This window comes from Nicotiana attenuata, unplaced genomic scaffold (genome assembly GCF_001879085.1).
Source record: "Nicotiana attenuata strain UT unplaced genomic scaffold, NIATTr2, whole genome shotgun sequence".
Taxonomy (NCBI): Eukaryota; Viridiplantae; Streptophyta; class Magnoliopsida; order Solanales; family Solanaceae; genus Nicotiana; species Nicotiana attenuata.
Window position 1 is genome coordinate 114,566 of NW_017671273.1, and position 7,127 is coordinate 121,692.

Below are 7,127 nucleotides of genomic sequence, written 5' to 3' on the forward strand. Positions count from 1 at the left end.
AATAATAAATAAAATAATATTAAGTTATTTTATTTATAAATAAAATACATAGTTAAAAATATATTATATAGTATATAATATAGAAGGTATTATATAAATATGAATGTTTATATAATATCATGGGCATAATAGACTTTTCAAGTAAAAATGTGACTTTTGTGATAACTAGAGCAAAGTAAAATGATTTTTGTGTAACAAAAGAAAGAAAAGTGACTTTTGTGTAATGAACACAAAGTTGAATTATTTTTACGTAACTAAAAAAGAAAACGTGACTTTTGGGTTACAAACACAAAAGTTCAATGACCATGGATAAAATTATCTCTATTTTTATATGTGAATCTTTATTTCATTTCCCCTTTATTACATTTTTCATGTTGTTTTTCTGCTTTAGTTCATGCTTTTCTTCATAATCGCTGAAAAAGAATCAAGTTTCAATTTTTATGAAAATGCAGTTTCTGTCCTCTATTATCTTCTATTCCTTGTGGGGTAGTTTTTTTTTTTTTTTTCCTTTGGAAATAAAGAGGACAGTGTTAGCAATTAGTGGAAGTTATATAAAAAAAGTAGTAAGGCTTATTATTGAAAAACTTGCTAATTGAAAATGTAGGGGGGGATCCAAATTAATTAATAAAGAAAGAAAGAGAACATGTTGCTGTTAGGAGGAATATATCCCAAGTTCTTTTCAGTTGCTGCAAATCATTTAGCCAGTCTATTAACAGAGAAGCAAAAATAAAATAAAATGATAAAGCACGCAGATTAAATTAAAAAGAAGAAGTATTTGGTTGCTACTGTTTTGCGGAATTGTGCATCCAATAGCCACGATTAATTACAATTATAAAGTAGTAATATTCCATCGTGATGCTTAGATTACATCAACTAATTGCTACTTACTGCAACAAGTTAAGGTGAGTGGGTAGTATGAAGTTTTAAAATGCACACGAGGAAAGATAATTTTATTCATGAACAACAAGCTCTTTATATAGAGCAGATACAAACGGAAATACATTAAAGGTGGAACAAACTGATATGATAAGATTCTGTGCAGTAGGATACACTAGAAGATACGTCATCTCAAGTAATCAAAGCCCTGTGTGTGCCTTTTGGTGAAGATACGTCATCTCAAGTAATTTTTAAATTCAGATTTTTATAATTAGAGAAAATATTGGCAAAAGGATAATTATTTTCAGCAAATACTACATCTCTCGAAAGATAAACTTTGGAGGTGGTTGGGTCAAAGCATTGATGGCAATAATATTTATTTGAAAATCCCAAATAAACACAGGGCTTTGATTTTGAATCAAGCTTATTTTGTGAATACGGTTTTAGCCACGAATAACAAAAACAACCAATTTTTTTTATGTTCTCATAATTTGGTGATTCCTGAAATAAAATCTCATATGGAGACTTGTCTTTTAAAATTGGAGTTCATTCTGTTAATGAGAAAAACAGCTTGATGAGATGCAAAACTCCAAAATGTGGCTGGTAATGAAGCTTGGTGCATTAGAGTTTTGGCAGTCTCGACGACATAGCGATGTCATCGCTCTACTGGAGCAACTCTTTGTGGAGTATAAGGTGGAAAAATTAAGTGTTCGATGCCTTGTGATTTTAAATATGAAGTTAAGCTTTGAAATTCACCTCCTCCATCAGTGTAAAAGGATAGTATTTTTGTTTGAAACCGACATTCGAGGAAAGGATGTAGTTTTTTGAAAATATCGAAAACCTCATTTTTGGTCTGTATTGTTTGTAGCCACATGTACTTTGAAAATTGATCGACAAATAAAACATAATATTTTTTTCTGTCAATAGATAAAACCGGTGAAGGTCCCCACAAATCACTATAAATAATTTGTAGCAGCCTTTGACTCTGCAAAGAACTTGTCGAAAAAGATTGCCTTTGGCTTTTGTTTGATTGACATGAATTACAAAGCGAAAGAGAGTCTTTCATACCTGGATTGGAATTTTTTTTCAAAAATATATCTAAATTACGGCATGTTGGATGCCCCAAGAGCCAATGCCACAAATCTAAACGCATAGCCACATTGCATTGCGGTTGAGAAGAAGGGTTGTCTAGCGGCCATTCATAAAGTCGTTCCGTCCTTGAACCAGCGACGCCCCCGTACTCAGATCCTTCACAAGATAAGAGAATGGAAAGAATTCAATGGATATTTTATTGTCACGGCAAAATTGGGAAACTGATCGGTGTGTGCACCCTCAATGTCGTTAGCGCCTACGCGCCGCAAGCGGGCCTGGATGAGGAGGTTAAGAGGCACTTTTGGGAGGGCTTGGACGAGATTGTGTGTAGTATTCCACCTACTGAAAGGTTATTTATTGGAGGGGATTTTAATGGCCATATTGGGGCGGCTGCTGGTAGTTATGGCAAGGTGCATGGTGGCTTTGGCTTTGGGGATAGGAACGGAGGAGGTACTTCGCTGTTAGACTTCGCTAAGGCTTTCGAGCTGGTGATTGCGAACTCGACTTTTCCGAAGAGGGAGGAGCATCTGGTTACTTTCCGGAGTTCGGCGGTGAAGACTCAGATCGATTACCTTCTCCTCAGAAGGTGTGATAGAGGGTTGTGCAAGGATTGCAAGGTTATCCCGGGAGAGACCCTCGCGACTCAGCATAGGCTCCTAGTGATGGACATCGGCATCAGGATGAAGAGGAAGAAGCGGTATGCTCGTGGCCGACCGAGGATCAGGTGGGGAGCTTTAACCAAGGATAAAGCCCAGGAGTTGGAGGGGAGGTTATCCGCTACGGGAGCTTGGAGGAGTAGTGGAGACGCGAGCACTATGTGGTCGACGACGGCGAACTATGTGAGGGAGGCGGCGAGAGAGGTGCTAGGTGTATCGAAGGGTTTTTCTGGCAGGCACCAAGGAGACTGGTGGTGGAATGACACAGTCCAAGGTAAAGTGGAGGCGAAGAAGGTAGCGTACGCGAAGTTAACAGGGAGCACAAGCGAGGAGGAGAGGAGTGCGAATAGAGAGAGGTACAAAGTGGCTAGGAAGGAGGCAAAGCTGGCGGTCACGGAGGCTAAGAATGCAACGTTTAGCCGTCTATACGAGGAATTAGGGGAGAAAGGCGGGGAAAGGAAGTTGTTCGGCTGGCTAAAGCGAGGGAGAGGAAGGCCCGGGATCTGGACCAAGTAAGGTGCATCAAAGACGAGGATGGTAGAGTATTGATGGGAGAGTCCCAGATTAAGCAGAGATGGCAGACGTACTTTTATGGTCTTCTGAATGAGGAACGGGGACCAGGATATAGCGCTAGGGGACTTGGGGCATTCGGAGAGTCTTCGAGATTTTAGGTATTGTAGGCGCATTAAGGTGGAGGAGGTCGTGGGGGCGTTGCGTAAGATGAGTAGGGGTAGAGCGACCGGGCCAGATGAAATTCAGGTTGAGTTTTGGAAGTGTGTGGGTAGAGCAGGATTGGAATGGTTGACTGGGTTGTTCAATGTAATTTCTAGGACGAAGAGGATGCCGGAGGAATGGAGGTCGAGTATAGTGGTACCGTTGTAACAAAGAACAAGGGTGATATCCAATGTTGTAACAATTATAGGGGTATCAAGTTACTTAGCCATACCATGAAAGTCTGGGAGAGGGTGGTGGAGTGATGGTGAGGAAGACGACGTCTATATCCGACAATCAGTTTGGGTTCATGCGGGCCGCTCCACTACGGAAGCTATTCACCTTATTAGGAGGTTGGTGGAACAGTATAGGGATAAGAAGAAGGATCTGCGCATGGTGTTTATTGACTTGGAGAAAGCGTATGATAAGGTTCCTAGGGAGGTGCTCTGGAGATGTTCTTGAGGCGAAGGGCGTGCCGGTAGCCTACATACGAGCGATCAAGGACATGTATGATGGAGCTAAGACTAAGGTTAGGCGGTGGGAGGCGACTCGAGCATTTCCCGGTTGTTATGGGATTACACCAAGGCTCAGCGCTTAGCCCGTTCTTATTTGCCTTGGTGATGGATGCTTTGACACACCATATTCAAGGGGAGGTGCCATGGTGTATGTTATTTGCTGACGACATAGTTCTAATTGACGAGACGAGGGCCGGTGTTAACGAGCGATTGGAGGTTTGGAGACAGACTCTCGAGTCTAAGGGTTTCAAATTGAGCAGGTCTAAGACAGAGTACCTGGAATGCAAGTTTAGCGCTGAGTCGAGGGATGTAGGCGGGGACGTGAGGCTTGGGCCACAGGTCATCCCCAAGAGAGATAGCTTCAAGTACCTTGGGTCGATGATTCAGGGGGACGGAGAGATCGACGAGGACGTCACTCACCGCATAGGGGCGGGCTGGATGAAATGGAGGCTTGCATCTGGAGTCTTGTGTGACAAGAAAGTGCCACCGATACTCAAAGGTAAGTTTTATAGAGCTGTAGTTAGACCGGCCATGTTGTATGGGGCAGAGTGTTGGCCGGTTAAGAACTCTCATATCCAGAGGATAAAAGTAGCAGAGATGCGGATGTTGAGGTGGATGTGCGGGCACACTAGGATAGACAAGATTAGGAATGAAGATATTCGGAAGAAGGTGGGCGTCGCCCCTGTGGATGACAAGATGCGGGAAGCGAGGCTCAGATGGTTCGGGCACGTGCAGAGGAGAAGCCTCGATGCACCGGTGAGGAGGTGTGAGAGGTTAGCCGTGGTGGGTACGGGAAGAGGTAGAGGGAGACCTAAGAAGTATTGGGGAGAGGTGATCAGGCAGGACATGGCACGACTGCACATTTCCGAGGACATGGCCCTTGATAGGAAGGCCTGGAGGTCACGCATTAGGGTTGTAGGATAGGGGTAGTAAAGCTTTCCTTACTTCATTCTGGGGGTGAGGCGGGGTTGGATTAGGGTTGGTCTTAGATGGCTTGCAGTTTATGTTGGACCCACACTATTCTTGTTGTTTGTCTTAGCCCCGGGCATTAGATTATGGTTACTGTTATTGCATGTCATTCATCTTTCGGTTTTTATGTTTCTGTTATTATTACGATTTCCACTGGAGTTACTAATGATTTCTCTCCTCTTGTTTTTTCTTACTTTATTTTTGTCTTTCTGAGCCGAGGGTCTATCGGAAACAGCCTCTCTGCCCCTATAGGGGCAGGGGTAAGGTCTGCGTACACATTACCCTCCCCAGACCCCACTATGTGGGACTTTACTGGGTAGTTGTTATTGTTGTTGTTGAAATTAAGTTGTTGGCAATTGTAGGGGAGCAAAGGATATTAGATAACTGAAAGCGAGAATTAGACATATAAATCAGTGTTACCAGTGTGAGAAATTGGTATGATGTTACCATTTCCCATAGCAATCTCTTCTAGACCATTGTAGTCATTAATGTTTGTAAGACTTTGGGCATCCGATGCAACATGGTGTGTAGCCCCCGTATCGACTATCCACGGAGCAGGTTGTTGCGTTTGTCGTCCAGCAAAGTTAGCTCGTGCCTGAAAATGATTATGAGACTGAGAGCGACAAACTCGAGCAGAGTGTCCAATGCGGTCACATAATTGGCACACTAACTTGTTGTCTTGGTGATTGGACGACGATTGCGCCGTGGCTGAGAACGATGCTGCTGGTTGTTATTTTGACGCCTGTTGTTGTTGTTGGTGGCGTTGGTCCTTGTTTGAGAGCTAGTCTTTTGAGCAACAGCCGCACTGATTGTGGTGGAAGTGTGAGGCAGAGCATTGTGTTTGAGAAAAAGCTCATGGTCAATAAGCTTTTCAAATAGTTCTTCATATGAGATAGGTGTGTCACGTGCTCGAATTGCTGCTGAGATTTCTCGATATTCTGGTCCAAGCCTAGTGAGAATCTTGACAATGAGTTCAGCATTGGTGACAGGTGCTCCTGCAGTCGCAAGTTCATCGCAGAGAGAACGGACTTGATTGAGATTGTCCGTGATAGGAAGGTTCTCTTTGGTGAGACGAGCAAGGCGATCTCGCAAGTTGAATACGCGAGTTTGAGACTTATTGGCATAAGCAGTATGGAGGGATCCCATGCTGCTTTGGCAGTGGCTGCAACAACTACAGTGGCAGCAAGAGTTGGATCAACTGACGGTAAAATAGCATTTTGGATCAACTGGTCCTGACGAAACCAATTAACGTAATCGGGGTTGGCAATTGTCTGGTTGTTTGTGGTGGTGGTCTGGACAGGAGAAGGGATAGTCCTACCTAGATGACCATAGAGATTGTGTCCTCTGATGAGCATGGACACCTGTGCCTTCCAGAGGGAGAAAGTTATGGCTGCTAGCAAGTTTGATCGGAAGTTGGGTAACTGGGTTGAATTGAACAATAGAGGTGGTGCTTGTTGCATCAGAATTGGTAACAGAGGGTGCCATTTGTGGTGGGTGGGTCGGTAACAAAAAGCTTAGAACTCTATGAGGAGAAAGAATGCTCTTGATACCATATGATGTAAAGAATGCTCTTGATACCATATGATGTTTTAAAATGCACAAGAGGAAAGATAATTTTATTCATGAACAACAGGCTCTTTATATAGAGCAGATACAAACGGAAATACATTAAAGGTGGAACAAACTGATATGATAAGATTCTGTGCAGTAGGATACACTAGAATACAGGAAACTAGCAAAATCCTAAACCTAGAAAATAGGAAGCTAATAACAAACTCCTAAACTGAAGGATATCAGTTGTTATCCTTTAATAGGTAGTTGTCCTCCATAAGCTTCAGCAACAGAATATTTTATCTTGACAATATGAGCAATTTTTTCTACCCAAGAAATTTCGTTGTTGATGTTAATGCCAATGTTGTAACTTGTGTATTTTCATTTCAGTAGGTTGTAACTTGCGAATATTCATGAACAAATGGTCTCTGTTTCATTCTGTGCGACAATACATATTGGGTTTTGGATGTATTTAATTAATATATTAAATACTTAAAAGAGGGTGAATGGGAAATGGAGGAAATGAAATTTTTAAGTGAAATTTTAAGTTCCCCCTTTGGCAAATGGGCATTGTCCCATATTGGAAGAGGAAGAGGTTTTTTATGGGTATATAAGCAATTGCTCTTCTTCTAGCTCTTAAAGAGTTGAGAAGAAGGCAAGCCTCGCGCCGTCGTCGTCGTCGCTCGCTCGGCTTCGGCTTCGGCTTCGGCTTCGGATTTGGTCAAATGATCGATTGATTGATTAACTTTTTGGACCA

The 7,127-nt window shown here is 42.5% G+C and overlaps 1 pseudogene; it reads right to left on the minus strand.

Moving 5' to 3' along the window:
- Window positions 1-621: 621 nt before the first annotated feature.
- LOC109207209 lies at window positions 622-6,304 on the minus strand (annotated as a pseudogene).
- Between the last annotated feature and the right edge of the window lie 823 nt (window positions 6,305-7,127).